Source organism: Spermophilus citellus, assembly GCF_964194105.1.
Source record: "Spermophilus citellus genome assembly, chromosome: 4".
NCBI lineage: Eukaryota > Metazoa > Chordata > Mammalia > Rodentia > Sciuridae > Spermophilus > Spermophilus citellus.
In genome coordinates, this window is record NC_138185.1 from 118,211,140 (window position 1) to 118,227,811 (window position 16,672).

The window sequence follows — 16,672 nt, forward strand, 5'->3', positions numbered from 1 at the left end:
CAGAAGCTTCCAGAATCCATGGGGATATCAAGCCACGAAGAGAGTACCCAATCAAGCTGCTAGACAGGTCAATTCAACTGTGGCAACACCTGGACTCAACCCCCACAGACAGACACATGGAGTGGAATCCATCCCGACCCTTTCCATCCACCATAATTGCTTTCCAAAGCCAGGGCTTAGATGGTTATCATGTCTCTTTAGCTTCATAGAACACACAAAGAGGAAAGGGGGAATTTTTTTTTTTTTTTGGTCCAGAAATTACAGATAAGGGGTCATCCATGATGAAAGACTGGAAAGAAGCCAAGAGGCAAGCATGCAATTAACCAACCCACTGCCTTCAGGCCCCCATCTTTGAAGGGCTCTCCTGCCACACCCCACTTCACTGCAAAGTACAATTTTGTTAATAAAAGGGATCCAGTGGAATGTGGCCCTTCAGGGCTTTTTACACACAAAGCTGCCTTTTAAAAAAAAGGAAGAGTAATGACAGTCTACCCTCTCCAGGTAAAATAGGTGATAGGGCTGAGTCCATTAAAAGTACCAGTATTTCAATGCATCCACTTTTTTTTCCCCCTGTATCCACTTTCCATTTAATAAGGTCCTTCAAATTCTGTTCCATGCTTCATGATTCTGAGCCTCTTCATGCTTCCAATTATACCCATGCATTAAAGATGTATGCCCAGACCCCCTTCTCTTCCTTGCTCATGCTGTGATTAGCTGGTGGAGGGCAGGAAAGCTTCAACAGAGAGGTCTCACTTAATGTCTACACTGAGAATGCTATTCCCATGAGAGGTTTTCCTAAGGCTGCTTTCACAGTGCTGTAGTCAGGTTCCAGGAACAGGATAATGTTCTGCTCCTATCTAGGAGCATACTCCGTAAAGGAGGATCCAAAGGTTCCTTAACCATATGTGGATTGTTCAAAAAAAAATAAAAGGAAGCAGCAGCTTATAATTCCTACCACGTGTCTCAACATATCATGTTCATCTCTCTATTCTTGGGTCCTAGGAGGGTAATTGTATAAAGAAATGAATGACTAGATAAATGACTGGAAATAACAGGATGAACAACATCCTGTCCTCCAGGAGTTCAGTTTTCTAGCTGGGAGACTGAGGAGGCAGTGCACAATGTAATTGCAAGTGCAGTGAAAGAAACGCAGGCTCAGGAGCCCAGAGCTGCACAGTGGAGGTAAAAGCCTGTGTTTGGGCCTGAGTCCTCTAAATCCACATCAGTGCATTCTCGCTTCCAATATTAGCTGCTAGTAAAAAGTCAAATGGTGTTCCGGGAACTGAGAGAAAGGAGGGTTAGGTTGACGGCAGGGCAGCTGGGAAGGCTTGAGTGTGGGTATCTGAGCCATACTTGGAGAAGCTGAGTGGCTACAAGGAGCGTATGTCACCATTCAGCTATATTGAGTGCATCTGCTCAGAACCTGCACACCACTTACCACTATTGAACCACAGCATGGTGGAAGGGAGGGACGGACACACAGGGCAATTGCTTTTTAAATGAATGTCTTTTTTTTTCTCTCTTCCTTTAAAAGAAATACCTTCATCCATAACTGCTAAGGCTAGAAAGGAATGAACAAAACTCTAGGATATGCAAGAAATATGGATGGACTAAAAAGAGTGGGGGTATTGGGAGTTAGAAGCCACTGATAATTTTATCACAGCCATGGAAACATGACTCTTACAGCAGAGATTCATCCAGAAAAATCCCCCATGGGGCCTGAACCTCTGCCATGTAATGATTTTTCCTTCTTAAGGGAATAAAGGTTAACAAAGTATAGCCATTTTTCTAAATAAGGTCACACAGGCCTTTCCTGTCTGGTATCTGCTCCAGGGAGGATTAGCAATATGTACAGATCCCCTGCTTGAATGGACATCTTCCTAATCTCCTTCTGGAGAGGTTCGTGCCTTTGTTTAAGCCCCAGAGACCCAGCCAGCTGAGGTCCTGCATAGCAGAGGTTATAATTAATTTCACTAAGAGTACACACCCTCAGGCCGGGAAAGTCCAGCCTTGTGTGTGGAAGGCTGTAGGGCCAGGGTGTCCCTTGGTTGTGCCCACTCAAACTGCAAGGGAAAGAAAACACAGGCCCAGGGGTCTGGGGATACTCTGGATAATTAAAAACACTAGAGGCATTGAGGACAAAAGCTCATGTGGAAATCACCAACCAGTGTTCTATTTGGCTTCTTACCGTTTGTCTTACTAGGAATACAATAATCCCAGTCTCACCCAGAGTGGGAAACACACCCCTGATTCTGAGATCTACAGTCTTCTTCACCGGTGTCCTCCCTTCTTCTAGATATGGAGATTCAGTGGAGGAGGGGAGAGTCCGAAGTTACTGACACTTTACTCACAGTAGATTTAACCTACCCTGTGTTAGACCAGTTTCCTTTGTGGAGGAGTAAAATGGGCATGCTGTATAGATAGGGGAGATCTTTTTTAACACAAGCTTAGAACAGACTCATTCCTCACTCAGTCCAAAACCATCCTACACAAAACTGCAGTAATACAACAGCAAGGGAAGATGATAACCTACAGGGCGACAGGCAAGCCAGGTGCTGGCTAATCCACCTGCATCATCTGGTCTAATGCCCTTCTTTCATTAACCCTACCAGGGATGGGCACATCACCAGCATTGTACGTGCAAGGAAACTGATGCTCAGGAGCTTTGACACTGGCCTGCAGTCAGAGAGCCAGCAGGTGGTAGAGGCAGGACTGGAGTTCATCTATGTGATAAGTATGTGGGAACGTAGCTCTGCTGTTCCTGACACGATTTAAGATTTTCAGATGAAAACTCACTCACTGTCTGCCTGGTTACCAGTGCAGCAGCTGGCTGACAGCTGTTCAGGGACCAGCCTTCCCAGATCATGATTTATGCCCATTATCTGGCTCTCCAACTACAAGCCATGAATGTCCGCCTCAGCTCACCAGAGAAAGCAGAGGCAACACGATGCAGTTAGCTCTTCCCAGATTTTCAATCCTTCAATCCTCACCCCGACCAGGAAGGCCATACTAACACCAAGTTCCCAAATGTCACCAAAGGTAGGAAGAATACACAGAACACCCTGGGCCACTGCACCCTTTCTGAGGCACCATCTCTAGGCATCTTCCAAGGTAGAGACTTGAGAATTTACAAAATTCTTTAGTTGTGGAATTCTTGAATTGCATTGTTCAATTCTTGTCATCACCGAATTCCACCACAAGAGAAAGCAATTATTTGGAATAAATAAATGAAAAATAAAAATTTACTTGGACATTTTCATTTTGAATTTCACAATTTTGGGACATCTTAAATCTATAGGGGGAGATGCATTGAGATAAAAAAAAAAGAAAGAAAGGAACTTACAAATGGCAAAATCTGTTATTTTAAAAACAGAGGTTATTCCCAGATGGCAGGATTAAAAAACAGCTTTTGTTTTCTTTTACAAGGCCTGAATTGTTTTATTTATCTATAATGGCATAATTTACTTCTATAGTATATAAAAGTTAAAAATATGCATATGAATAACTGCTTTCTCATAAGTTGATTATGTGTTAGACATTAAATAAATTGTTTAAATACATACACACCACAAACTGACAAGACAACTTCCTCACAGACAGCCTTTGCTACCTCCCCAATTCTTGGCAACCAGATATTTGCTTCTTTTCCCTTGTAAGATCAGGCTTTTCCTGCCTCAAAGTACAGTCATAAACAAGGAAAACCATGTGGGGACACTTCCACTAGAGGATGGAGACCCCTCTATCCATCATAAAACAGGTAGTGAGGGGCTACTCCTACATTTCATGAAGGCTGCAAGAACTACCCATCAGAGTCAAAGCCCATAGCAATCCTATGGGGATCTGGCAACCAGTCTCCGCAATACCAACCCATCTGCTCAAGGCCATGTTCTCTTTTCTTAGATTCTGAACTCGTCTATTTGACATCCATTTATCACAGAGCCAATTACATGAACTATTTTCTTATTTATGTGTGTTCTTGATACTCTGGCATCTGAGAGTCTTACAGATGTGGGAAGAAAGTGTTCCTTCCTTGGCTGGTCAATATTTGGAAATAGCAAAGGGGCTATAGTCTATATCCTCCACCTCCTTTGTAATACTCCTTCACCAAACCAGTATTCTCCCTTCTCTCAATCATTCCAGGCAACTGGTGACAACTCCTATGGATTACAGTCCAGCAGAAGCATAAACCACCAGTTCTACGCTGTTTGACTGGCTATGCCTTCCCCTCATAAGCAAGGTCATGGCTTTGACCTTGGCTTTCTCCTCTCCTGTCTTCTGCCTCTTGATCATGTTGTCTGGGTTAATCAGCTTTTCATCACTGTGACCAAAATACCTGATAAGAACAACTTAGAGGAGGAAAGGTTTATTTTAGCTCATGGTTTCAGAGGTCTCAGTCCATGGTTAGCAGACTCCATTACTCTGGGCCCAAGGTAAGGCCAAAGGGCATAGTAAAGGAAAGCTGCTCACCTCATAATAGTCAGAAAGCAGAGTGAGAAGAGTCAGGACAAAATATACAATCCCCAGGGCACCCCCACTGAGTGACCTACTTTCTCTAGCCATACCCCACTTGCCTTGTTCCCATCTAGTAATCCATTCAAATTATCAATCCACCAAATGAATTAATCCACTAATTAGTTTATAGCTCCCATAATCTAATCATTTCACCTCCTGCATGAACACTGGAGTTTGGGAGGGAAACCTTATTTCCAAACATAACACTGCTCTGCATGGGAAATATAAGCAATAAAAATCTATTCTGTGACATTGGCCTCTCCAGGTCATCTCTCAGTCATAAATTCTATAAATTAAGACCAAAATACATAATAGTCCTCAATCCTGAGTGATCAGAATGGGCTTCCAAGCAGCAAAAGAAACATCTCTCATTACGCTCAAGACACAGAAGAAGAAAACAATCTCCCTGTAGCCAGGATTGGTTGACAGGGTTACTGGGTACACCCTGACAGTTGTTAGCCCTGCCTGATAATTAGTCACATTTGAATAACACAGGCACAGAGAACAGAGGAAGATCTAGAGGGGATATGTCAAAAAGAGGAGCACAACTCATTGACCCTAACAGGCTAAAAGATAATCATGCCATCAGCTCAGCTCAGAATTCTATCACATGGAAAAAAATGAAATTATGATATTTATCTGCTACATTTTAAAATGAGAAAGCAAATGATGCACTTCAGACATTTGAAGAAAAACAAAAATGTCTGGTCTGTCATTGGAGGAAATTTCAATTACTTAGAAAACTCGCTCATTCTGCATTCTTCCTTTCTAAAAGATGCCAAGACAAACGAAGCACCACTGCATCTTCATGTCACTTTTAGTTTACACTAGCTGTTCACAAAATCTTATTCTTTGCATTTCCCAGACATCTTCGCTCTCATTCCAACAACCTCAGCCTGCCTTCTCCCTAATGCCTACTGTTCCCCACCACCAGACCATATGGATCTAGCGTTTATGTGTCAGGAACAGAGCACTCAGTGTTGAAAAGGGGATGTGTATCTGGCCAATGCCCCCTCCACATGCAAAAATCCCACGGGTAAAAAAGCAAGGGAACACATCCATATCTTTAAAAAAAAAAAAAAGGTAAAAACACATACAACACTGGAAAGCTTCTGCTGATACCAAGGCACAAGAGGAAGAATTACTAACAACCTTTTGGAATAAAAGGAATATTTCCTAATTCAGGCATAAGCACAACCTCTGGGAATATATGCCCAGCATATTTATTTTTCCAACCCAGCTGTCTTTGGGATGTGCTGAAGACTTCCTGTCACTGCCTATTTCTCTGAGGACATGTGTCCCAAGTCATGCAGAGATAACCCCAAAAGTCAGTTCAAGCATTAACAACTGTCCAGAACAAATCAAAAAGTATTTCAGAAATGAACCCATAAATCATTTTAATTTTCCTAACAGTCCCTTTAAAGGAACATCAGGGAAGGGTTATGATTACCGTATCTATCAGGTTAGCTATCACTTTAAAAAGTAAGGCTGCAAAATAATGTTCATAATAATAAAATCCCTACAGATTGTGACTCAATGTTGGTGAGTTTGGGTACAAGTATGCCTAAATCTTTATTATTTATTATGGGTATTGCCTAACAAGTTACCTCAAAATGTAGGGACTTAAACATTATCTCCCTCCTGCCATGAGCCAGGAACCGTCAGGAATTTGAGAAGGCTTTGCCAAGTGGTTCTCTCAGATTATACTCAGAATGTCGGGAGGGGCTGCAATCATCTGAAGGTTTCACTGGGGCAGGAAGACCCGCCTCAAAGATATACACTCATAGCTGTGGACAAGAGGGCTTAGCTTTTCCCTCTGGGACTCTCCATAGGGCACTTGAGTATCCTTACAAGATGGCAGTTGACCTCTTTCAGAGCTAGCAATCCAAGACAGAGGAAGCAAGAGAGTCACAATGCCTTTGATGTCTTTGTCTCTGCAGTCACACACCATCACAGGGAAAGAGAATCTGGCTTTTTCCATTAAAAGAAAAGAGAGAAAAAGATTTATAAACCTAGAAACCACCACAATGAGGTACTTGGTATCTTGGGATGGAAAAGAAAAGTGTTTTAAGAAAAAAAAAAAAAAAAAGATGCAGGTTCCAGGAACTACAAGTTCTCCATTTACTAAGGGCTATATGAAAAGTTTTGGGGGGTATTTCTTGGGAGTGGTTGCACAGTGTTTGTTTTGTCTTTTAAGTGCCTCAAATAACAGGCCATTCGATTATTTGGGACCCTGTGCCTGTGCCATATTGGAGAAGTTGCACCAGAGATGATGTGTGACCTGTTTGGTTTTACATAGATTAAGAAGAAAAAGGGGAAAATAGGATCATGTGTACATTGAGCTGTGCATTTTGTATCTTTAACCATTTGTGGCATTTTTGTTTTCTTGGCCTTGGAATATTCATATTCTTACTACCTATTTAGGATAAATGCTCATCTCAATAGAAAACTATCACAGTACTAGACTCAGTAAATATTTTGAGATCAATTAGGAACCATTTGGCTAAATATTATATTCTGAAAATAATCACTCAAGCAATAATACAACATTAGAAAGACTCTGTTTATGTTTCATCAGACACAATTTGAAAACTGTTCTCATCCAAGTATTGTTTTCATTGGCAGTGCTGGGTAGTCATTCAACAATTACTCAGATTCCTCCACAAACACAAATTCTGGCCATTTTGCAGTGACTCTCACAGTCTAGTCTGACTGGATACTGCTGGTGGTCTGCAAGTGTGAGCTTGTATTACCAAATCAAGAGTCTATAACTTTGACTTCAGCAACTCCCATCCCCACCCACTCTCCAAGGCTCAGATCAGACTCCACTGCTTGATCAGGACACTTTTGACCTCTCCAGTCTAAAAGGTTTCCTGATTCCCATCAGCACTGCACTCCTTCAGCAACTCTCTGCCAATATTAGGTAATTTATCACATCACTTATTTTGGGTTCCCACCCCCAAGCTGTCCTTAAGACCAGGGTCTTCATCACACTACTTTACGCATTCACCCAGCTTTTGAAGAGTGTACTAGGTGAGACAGTCATGGTATACTGTTCTTTGTAATGTACATTTATTTTTTGTGATCAATTTATTCTGTTTCATTTTACAATTTTCTCTATTAATCCTAAAGTGGATTACATGTTGTCTTTGTGTTTGCTTCTATGACAACAGATGGGGACAACAGGTATACAGCACAGCAAGGTCAAATTCCCAGCATAAAACAGTTCATAAACTGGAAGAAGTTTGAGAAGCACTGATCCCAGATAATTCAGGTTATAATCAAATCAAAAACTTCCAGAGCTCCAAGAAACACATACTTCCCAATGGGCAGGCTCCTGAATCCTACCAGTCACTTCTAAATGGGATCCCATAATCAGTGAAAGAGAAACCACCACGCACAAGACATGCAAGCTGATCAAACCAAACTGGCCCAACGAGCCAATGTCTGAACAAATCAATGAGGAAGAGAACAGCAGCAGTAACCTGGACTGTCATCTTCAGCACTTACAGGACTGACCAACATGTAACAGAAAGAAATTTCTGCTCATCTTGACTATCTTTTCCTCTCAGGAAATTCTGAGGCAGCCAGGAGAGTCCAATCTAGTCAAAGGGTGTCTACTATGAACAAAGCATATGTGTTTATCTCCTGGATGGACCCACCACTTCCACAGTACAGAGAGGACAGTGTTCCAATCTCAGGCAATTTGATTTTCATGATGAGCTCCCTGCAGATGTTAGTCCTGCCACCTAACTGGGTGTGTACTAAAGGTGTACCTACAAAAAGCAAGGGTGAATCCTTCCCCAAAACCCAACAGACAAAAAGTATAGACAACTGTAGAAGAGGAGAACAGCCTGTGTAAATGCCTGTCTTTAAAATGCTCAAATCCTCCAGAATTGAGAGACTGAATTATGTGAATCATGCAAATTCAACACCACATTAACCAACAGATCGAAGCTAATGTCACCTATAATGGGACAAGATGACACCATGTGCTGCCTGATGTGATGTACTGAGAGGGATACAAAACATTTATATAGAATTCCTACCAAAAATACATGTAATTGTGAGGAATTTTACAGTGAGGAGATATCATACAATCCCAAATTGCTATTATTAATGAGCCTATACTCTCTAAAAATGTCAATGTACTGAGGGATAAAGCAAAGCAGAGAATCTGTTCCTGATGTCTTAAAAGAGACTTAAGAGACTTGACAACTAAGTATAGTTTACACGATTCTGGATTGAATCCTAGAGCGGGGGATGAATTGCTATAAAAGACACTGTGTTAAGTAACAGATTTTTGGATTTGAACTGTATGTGTGGTAAATAGTATTACACATCCTGTTTTTACTAATTGAACTGTGGTCATGAAAAGAAATGCCCTTGTTATTAAAAAGGACATGCAGCAGTATTTAGCAGTGAAAGGGCATGATGTGCATAACTTTGCTGGGTTCAGGAAAGATAATGTACAATACAAAGGAAGACAAGGCAAATGTGTTCAAAGCATTTATAACTGATGGATTTAAGCACTGCTCTGTAGAAGTTCTTCATGCAATTTTTCCTATATGTTTGAAATTATTTTAAAAATGAAGTCCAAAAACAAGACAAATTCAACTAGCACAAGGGATTTCCACAGTCACATCTGCTGAAAAAAAGCAAGGCTCCCATATGATACTCATCTGTCACCATCCATTGACCCCAATCCCAGACGACTGTGTGTGTCTTCCACGCTAAGATAGCTAGACACTTGACCCCAGCTCAGCCAATCAGATTAATGTCCCAGGAATTAGAAATTGAGACACACATATTGAGCTAAAAGCTATGAGGAGCCAAGCAGCATGAAAGAGCGTGTCCATAGAAGTGCAGGCAAAGGGGCTTCCCTGGTTTACATCAGCTAGGGAATGGCAGCACCCACCAGAAATATCCAAGGGCTGCTCCTCTGAGTTGGAGAAGGAGGGGAAGGCAAGAGTCCCTACCCTCTTCGTTCAAGCTAGTTTGCCTCTGTCTGTTCCTACTGTGCCAAGAACAGACTCCTATCAATACAATGGCATAAACACTGAATGCAATCTGTTCCACAGCACAGGAGAGCACTAAGTGCTGCTCACTCCCACTCAGGCTTGCCCCTTTCTCATAGGAAAGGATGGTTCTTCAGTTCTGATACCCACAGCCTCTTCTCCAGGGACAAACTGGCTGCACAGAGGGTACAGCCTGCAACAGAGCCCACTCACCACACATCACACAATGCTGCCAACAGCAAAAAGGGAGCACTATCCAGACCCATCAGGAGACCTGGCTTCTTGGGCCTCCTCTGTCCACTAGCTTCCCTGCCCTGTGGTTAGCAAAAGAACAGTCCTCAAAGATGCCCAAGTCCTAATCTCTGAAATCTGTGGATATGTTACCTAAGGTGGCAAAATTGAGTTTGCATATCAAATTAAGGACCCTGAGATGGTAAGAGTATCCCAGATCATCCAGGTGGGCCCATGGTTGTCACAAAGGTCCTTAAAAGCAAAGAACCTTTGCCAGTTGTGGTCAAAGGGAGATGTGAAGATGAAGAGTCAGAGGGAAGTTTAACACAGTAGACTATGAAGACAGAGAAACACGGTCACCAGAGGCCTTCCAGAAGCTTCCAGAAGGGGTTTCCAGAAGCTTAAAAGGCAAAAAATTGGATGCTCTCCCAGACTCTTCAGAAGGAATGTAGCCCTTCCTACCCTTGATTCAAGTCCAGTGAGACCTGCATCAGACTTTTCTAATCTATAGAATTGCAAGATAATAAACTACATTTATGGTCATTTGGCACAGCAGCAATGGAAAACTGATACAGACTACTATGGTTTGGAAGTACCCCCCAAGGACCCACATGTTAGAAGTTTGGTCTCCAGCTTGTGGAGATACTAGGAGGAGACAGAACATTTAGGAGGTGGGCCCCAGTGGAAAGAAGTTAGGTCACTGGGCTTGTGCCCTGGAAGGGGATATTGGGACTCTAGTTGCTTCCTGTAATTTTTGGTTCCCTGGCCCCAGGAAGTGACAGACCTACTCTGTCATGTGCTCCCTCCATGATATACTGTGTTGCCACAGGCCCAAAGGGATAGTGTCAAAAGACCATGGATTGCAACCTCTGGAAACACAAGCCAAAATAAGCTTTCCTTCTTTTATTCTGTAGCAGTAACTGAAGGCTGGCTAACACATAGGCCCCATTCCATCACAGGGAATGAGTAGGTTTTCATCTCTTCTAAGAAGTGGGGTTAGCCTAGACTCCACCTCTTGACCTGCCATCATTCCTTGCTAAGGCATAGCTGAAAAAACTATGGTTCCTGGACCTGATGATCTCTAAAGATAATTAATTCACAAACCAAATGTCTTCCATGCCAGCTGAATTTATTTGGTACCATCTGCCCTTGTTTTGTATATTTTACCACCAGAGCTCTAGATCTTTTTTTAGTGATAAAAATAAAGTTTGTCCTGAGTTACCAAGTAATTGGCAGGCCCCAGTGGCCCAGCACACTAGCATCCAAGTCTCCAACTTGCATCCACTTCATCACCGAGCTAACTCTCCCTAGCAACACACCCAACCAAGACAGGCTTTCATTCTTCCTCTGATGCTGTGTTGAAATTCCCACAGCCACCATCCAGATTTCTGAGTCATCCTCCCCAGAGCAGCCCAAGCAGCAGCAGCTGGACCATGAACTCAGGCAGTCCAGCGCAAACTGAGCCCTGACAATCCAGCAGCTGCTCAAGGGTCACCTTTCCCCATGGCCCTTTCCCTAATATCTCCATGCAACTGCCCTTCCATCTCCTGGGAGTCATGCTGCTGGCCAAAGGACACACTGCCAAATGCAATTCACGGGTGCAGTGCTCGGTCCAGCTACACAGCAGGAGCTACGTCACTGCCCTCAGAAGGGAGCTTGAGGGTATTTTTTATTGTTGAAATATTGCTACTGAACAAAACATCTGGGGGAGACTGCTACTGTTCCAGTTACTATGCTGCTTGCTAATAAGGACATACTAAGCTTTGCGCCTTTGCCAAGATGGTTTATTTTAAGGTGGAACCTATTTGGGACTCCCACTTCTTCATTCTATCAAAGCAGGCAAATGCAGTTCCAGGGAGGGAGTGGGGTAGCTCTGGAAGAAGAGTAGTCTCTGCTTCTAGTGATCCTGCTTTCCATCCACTTTGAAGCTAAGGCCACTAGGCAGGCCACCTTGAGATTCATCTAGCAACAGGGAACAATTGCTTTTAAAGGGAAAGGCACAAATAAACCAAGAAAACTTGGGCTAGAATGGTTCTGGCCCCAAAGAGAGGTCTATTCTATGCACCCTGGTACAGGGATGGGCCAGACTGGGCACTGACAACAACCCAGCAGGAAGCAACCTGTTGGGGGTGGACAGGCAGCAAAGCTCACCCACAGGGATTTTATCAGCCTTTTATCATCCTGTCATCATCGATTCCTGTTAAATATGAGAACTGCTATGGTGCCTGCCGAGTGACAAAGGACTGTGACTCTGCCTTGGAGAAATGTGCTTCCAACAGTAAAGATTCAAGCCACAGACTGAAGAGCGCGACTACAGCAAGCAAGTATGCCCAGAAGCATTGCTCTGAGCAAGAGCAGAGGGTGAGAAATGGCAAGGGAAAGAGGCCCAGGCTGCTGTGGACCAGATCAGGAGCAGCCTCCACTCTCACCACCCCTCCCCTCTCACATACTTGAACAAGAAGTGGTCACTCCTGGGTAGCTATCAACACTAAGCATCACCAGGTCTAATGCAAACAGAAGAGATGCAGAAGAAAGCAGCCCCTGGGGAGGCTGAGTAAGTCCAGGTGGTGAACCAAGAGACCAGAAAGGCATCCTGGCAACCTTAAGGGTCTGCTGATTAGAAGACTATTTGGAGCCTGTGGGTTCCCAGATAATGCCCAGTCATTTTTTTAAAAGATGATTTCTTACAAAATCTTTCCAACTGATAAAAAAAATTAAGATCAGTCACTTTCTGTGCTAGTGGGTGCCTCCATGGTGGTTGGGGATATAAATTATATCATCTTTTTAAAGGAGCATATCTTTTGACCTTGAAATTCTACAGAATTGCCCACTGTGGTCTACAAAAAGCAGGAGACAGGGTTAAGAAGATGCCCAGGAACAAGGAAATGAAGGATTATACATCTTTTAATATAAAAATATACAACAACATAAAGAAATAGTATGTAGTTTTTAAATATGAGGTAGATTTGGGTTGGCATGGAATAAATTTCTATGATATGTTGCGCTTTCAAATGTATTATATCACTGGGTGCAGTGGCACACGCCTGTAATTCCAGTGGCCTGGGGGGTTGAAGTGGAAGGATCATAAGTTCAAAGCCAGCCTCAGCAAGTTAGCAAGACTCTGTCTCAAAATCAAATATTTTAAAAATGGCTGGGGATATGTCTCAGTGGTTAAGTGTCCCTGGGTTCAATCCTGGTACCAAAAAAAAAAAAAAAAAGATGAAATGTTTTACATAGAACAATATTTTGTTTAAAAAACTTTCTCACAAAGGGTCAACTGCTTCTTATAAGTGTTGATATCACCTTGAAAATAGTTTTCCTTCTCACAAAAAGCAAACAACATAGTTTACTGTTCACAAGTCAGGTAAGTTCTCTCTCTTTCTCTGTAAGGAATGGTAAAGAATAAAATTTGGTAGTTTCAAGTGATTCCATTAATTAGAAATCATGCTTTTCTGGTTTTGGTTTTGTTGTAAATACAGAAAAACATGCTTCTTGGAATCTCAAATGCAAAAGAAATATGATTGTCTGGTGTGCTGGACCCATAATTTCTGACAAGTTAATAAAGTAGTAAGATGGATCAAAACATTCAATTTGCTGGGATGGGGGGATTTGTGGTTACCTAGCCATCAGCTGTGCGCAAAATCCTTCTGTGCCCCCTGCCCCCACTGCCCTGTGGGCAGTGTTGGTTCTCGGATGGAGGCCTCATGAAGGAGGGAGAGTCACTGAGAATCCTGCATGGGGCAGAGGCAGGATGCGGGGAAGGCAGCACAGTAAGTATCTCAACACTGCTCAGAGCTGCCTGAGGAGGAGGAAGGACTGCCTGGCCCTGGGCAGCGACAAGTTAGATTCCATTGTGATTTTTGAAAAGAAAAGAAAAAGGAAGAAAATATAGCCAAGCACAATGAGGGAGAGTGAGTGAGGGTAAGGAGTGGCAAGGCTGGTGACCCTAGGGCCAAAGGCTGGGGCCACTGACCAAGCTGCCAGTGTGACAAACACTGGTACCAGGGATGCTGCTTTCTTGTTTTAAAGACTTTCCTCTTCTTTTCCTTATTTTTTAAAGAACATCAATAGGTTGGAAATTACTTTTGAAACCTTGTAAAGTAAGACAACATTTTAAGGAAATCCAAATACAACCTGTGTTTCAGTAAAGAAGGTACATTTTAGATGTTATTCACTCAACATCTTCTACTTCACTTGCTATCATCTCAAGTAACTGAAGACCCCAAAGAGGTCATCATTCCTGAAGTCCATTAAAAGCAAGGAAACACCCCAGGGGACAAGGTGACCATTGTCCCGGGTTTGCTCAAGTGTTTAGCAGCAGTGCCTATTGAGTCATCACTCCCTGGCTGGCTCAAGGTAAGCATACAGAAGGAGGACATTACTTTGTTGAGTTCAGTTAAATGCTTTCTGAGCTCAAGAACCAGTGCTGGGCTCAGGATGCAGAGATGGATGAAGAATCATCCCTGCCCACAAAGTGCCATCTAAAAAGAAGTTGGCTTCAGATAATGGGAAAGACCTCTGTCAGAGGGTATCAGCAGACAAAAGGAAGAACACTCTTCAGCCAGTCCTTGAAGGATGAGCTGCCAGGAAAAGAGCACAACATTCTAAGAGCTTGCATCTACACAACCCCGGAGAGTTAAAAAAAAAAAAAAAAAAAAAAAGATCACCTCTCCTTCCACTGTTGAGGAAACTGGCCTAGAGAACACAGGCTATTAGTTATTGGTATTTACATGATAAGGAGGCCCAGGTAAATGCCCAGGGACTTATAGTTATCACACTGCAGAAATGGGATTTGACTCAGCTCCCACTAGCTCCAGAGTCTTGACTCTAGACGTAAAAGCCATTAACCCTGAGTCTAAAGGGGCTAGAAGGAGGTACAACTAAGATGCAATTCCATCCCATCACTGAATGGACACCCCCGATGTTCCAGAGGGGGGCATAGGCATGGGATGAGTAAAGCATTTTGCAACACAAGAATAATAGCGTAGCTCCTGTCTGTCACTGCCTACAACATGAGAATTTGAGTCCATACCTCAAACAGAAGCCTGGCTAAGTGGGTCAACTCCATTCTGATTTGGTGAGTGGCTTAGCCCAGCCCTGTACTACGCAGATACATGAAGCCAAAAACCCGAGGAGCCAAATTCAAAACCTAAAAGCCATAAGACACAAACACTGTATACGTGATACAAAAAAGAAAAAAGAACCCTGAGTAGCACTGTTGTGTTGGAGATAGTCTGATAGGGAAATCTCACAAAGTGACCAGAAAACAGTTTTCAGAACACACTGAATGAACCACTGACCTCTTGCCTCCCACTACCCGGCCCGGCTGTGAGCCATCAAGAACTAACTCATAGCACTGGGTCCTCAGACCACCAGAAACCACCATAGTCCCTTGGAGAGCTGTTCCCCTTGACCTTGGCTGGGACTTGGTGACAGCAGAGCAAGCCAAAATTAAAACTTTTTCTCCTCCCCATTCATTTCTGTCCCACATCATCCAAGTTCCTCCTCTAACCCAAGAGGCTAAGGTGCTGCAGAAGCAACATTTTAAAGTTGCCATGCTGGGAACTGATTACCTGGGGATACACTGAGGGTAGATGAGAGAGGAAAGTAACAAATAAGCTGGGTTGCAAATACTCAGCACCCCATCTTACTGTTGACAGTAAAACCATTCATTTCTAGTTACAGTCCAAGCAAGAGCAAGAGGGAAAAAGAGCTCCGGGTGCGGTCAAACAGTCCAAGCTAGATCTTGACTGCCACTCTCTCATGGTGGAACCCCACCCCTGGTTCTCACTCTGAAACAGCACCTGTACCTGACACGTGGGCTTCTGGGAGTGTTAAGTTACAAAAACTTGTAACTTGAGCACTTAGCCCAATGCCTAGGATCTCTAAGTGCTCTTTAAACTGCTATCAGAACTGTTGACTTGAACTCTTTGTGAAAACTCAACAAGAATTTTGTGTCTACTGGGAGGGCTTGACAATGCCAAATGACAATAATATACTGTTACCTTGAACTCAAGACTCCCCTCTAGAGCAGTGCCCTCAGTCCCTCCTGCCTTGCTCCACTAGCTGTGGGGTTTCCACCGCCAGTCTGTAGCTTCCAATGTGGTCTCTTAACAACCACCGTAAGTGCCATTGAGCCCAGCTGCTCTCACAAACAGAAACTCCCTCGCGATTTTCAGAAATGCTGACAGCATGCACACTGTACAGAGGCCCTGTGATTTCACCCCATGAATCTGAGAAGCACAATACTTAAGGGAGGACTGGATGACAAAACCATGATATATAATAATCATGATGAGGTGCAAGCACATGGGTACAGGTGACAGTGATGGGTCCATACTTTTCAGTTGGGCTCATGTGGCTGGATACTGACAGGACCCCTGCCAGTTTTTGATGGCTTTGTACACTTACATACCCCTCAAGCAGTTTGCATAGAGTTACTTTCAAGGACATTTTCCCATTAAGAACTTTAGTAAGTCTCTAAACCAGCAAAATCAGTATTATGTTAGAAATGTAGAATTCAATTGAAATGTAGATTTGATGGCCCCATCAAGACCTCCTGCATGAGGTTCTGCATTTTAACAAGATGCCAGGTGACACTGCTTCACAGTATTTAGAACATAACATCCATCCAGATAGAGCTCTGAGAGTAGACTTAGGTTTTCATTTGATCTATTCTTTCCTCTTGGATCAAGTTCAGCAACAGCAAGTAGACTGTGTCTTTTTTGGCTGCTGGAACATAGTAAATACTCAATAAATATTTGTCAAATGAATGAATGGGTGACTGGGCAGTCTACCAACTGACGGAAGAGACCTATCCCGCTGTAAGTGCAAAGAAAGACAGGAGCAAGGATCTGAAGAAGGGAGGAAGGGAGAGAGGAGGAAAGAGGAAAAGAATCCCTGGGGTGGGG

General features: G+C 43.1%; 1 protein-coding gene across 6 annotated transcripts in view; it reads right to left on the reverse strand.

The window, feature by feature from the left end:
• The window catches only part of TLN2 (talin 2), a 421,584-nt gene that overhangs the window by 337,370 nt on the left and 67,542 nt on the right, over nucleotides 1-16,672 (reverse strand). The window lies entirely within an intron of this gene.